Source organism: Limanda limanda, chromosome 2 (genome assembly GCF_963576545.1).
Source record: "Limanda limanda chromosome 2, fLimLim1.1, whole genome shotgun sequence".
Classification (NCBI taxonomy): domain Eukaryota; kingdom Metazoa; phylum Chordata; class Actinopteri; order Pleuronectiformes; family Pleuronectidae; genus Limanda; species Limanda limanda.
In genome coordinates this window covers 1,215,993-1,218,307 of record NC_083637.1, presented here as the reverse complement: position 1 = coordinate 1,218,307, position 2,315 = coordinate 1,215,993, and positions in this window count along the sequence as shown.

Here is a 2,315-nt window from a genome sequence, read left to right as displayed (position 1 = left end):
CGTCCCGACACCGAGGCGTTCATGACGGACGAGGACGTTTGAAGTGTGTGTCTGTGTGTAGGCAGCGGACTGGCTCCTCCTCATTAGCTCTTTGTCTCTGCTGAGCCGGGACCTGTTCTCCTCTGCACTGTTGTGTGTTTCCTCTTTGTGTCACACGGCTGCTGGTGCGTGGCTCTGCTGCTCCGGCCTACATGGTCATAGTTTCACCTCCGTTCAGACGGTCGCACAAGTATGGTGACGTCTCACACAAGCACATTACGTAACGGAAAACATGAATACAAAACACACAACACAACCGAAACAAAGCTGCAATACAACGACACAAGCCTCAACACGACCACAAAAACCACAACAGGACAACACCACACAAGCCTCAACACGACCACACAAACCACAACACGATAACAAAAGCCTCAACACGACCACACAAACCACAACACGACAACACAAGCCTCAACACGACCACACAAGCCTCAACACGATAACAAAAGCCTCAACACGACCACACAAACCACAACACTATCACACAAGCCTCAACACGACCACACAAACCACAACACTATCACACAAGCCTCAACACAAGCCTCGACACGACCACACAAATCACAACACGACAACACAAGCCTCATCACGACAACACAAGCCTCATCACGACAACACAAGCCTCATCACGACCACACAAATCACAACACGACGACACAAGCCTCAACACGACAACACAAATCACAACAAGACCACACAAGCCTCAACACGACCACACAAGCCTCAACACGACAACACCACACAAGCCTCAACACGACCACAAAAACCACAACACGACAACACAAGCCTCAACACGATCACACAAGCCTCAACACAAGCTTCAACACAACAACACAAGCTACAACACAACCACACAAACCACAACACAAGCTACAACACAACCACACAAACCACAACACAAGCCTCAACACGACCACACAAGCCTCAACACGACAACACCACACAAGCCTCAACACGACCACAAAAACCACAACACGACAACACAAGCCTCAACACGACCACATGAACCACAACACGACAACACAAGCCTCAACACGACAACACAAGCCTCAACACGACCACACAAGCCTCAACACAAGCCTCAACACAAGCCTTAACACGACAACACAGACCACAACACGACCACACAAGCCTCAACACGATCACACAAGCCTCAACACAAGCTTCAACACAACAACACAAGCTACAACACAACTACACAAACCACAACACAAGCTACAACACAACCACACAAACCACAACATGACAACACAGCACAAGCCTCAACACGACAACACAAGCCTCAATGCGACTACACAAGCCTCAACACAACAACACAACACAAGCCTCAACACGACAACACAAGCCTCAACACAAACCACAACACGACCAAACAAGCCTCAACACAACAACACAAACCACAACACGACCACACAAGCCTCAACACAACAACACAAACCACAACACGACCACACAAGCCTCAACACAACAACACAAACCACAACACGACCACACAAACCACAACACAAGCTACAAAACAACCACACAAACCACAACACAACACAAGCCTCAACACGACTACACAACACAAGCCTCAACACAACAACTCAAACCACAACACAACACAAGCCTCAACACAACAACACAAACCACAACACAACACAAGCCTCAACACAACACAAGCCTCAACACGACTACACAACCACACACAGGCCCTCTACACCCTGACTCCTCCTCTTGGAGAATCCGAGACGACCTTTGCATGAATAAAGTCAAAGCGGATTAAGAGGAGACCTTGTCGGCGGAGGGGCGAAGCGGGTGCATCCTCCGGTGGAACGTGGTCTGAGTGTCGATGTCTCCGCCCGCCTGAAGGCCACGCTGTGTGGGTCGGAGCATGTTGTGCGTTCACGTGGAGGCTGCAGGACAACAAAGAAACACACTTTCAGGAGACGTGAGGAAACACACATTTAAATGTGAGGAATGGAAAACGCTCGGGAGCTGATCTCTGGTTTCTGTCCTCGTCTGGTTCACGTCCTGCTTCTCTCTCGTCCAAACGTCAGCAGATGAAATCAAACTATAAACGACCCGTCCGTTGTGCTGCCAGGACTCACACACTTTACATCTCAGCTGTCTGGATTAATGGAATCCTGTTGTGTCTTTATTACCTGTGTAGCACCCGATCATCTGCAGCTGATCAACCTCAAGAAGAGTCAAGAAGCTGAGATGAAACCAGAAAGACACTTTGAATATCAAACTGAATACAAATCCTTTTATTGTGAAAAGGCCGGACCACA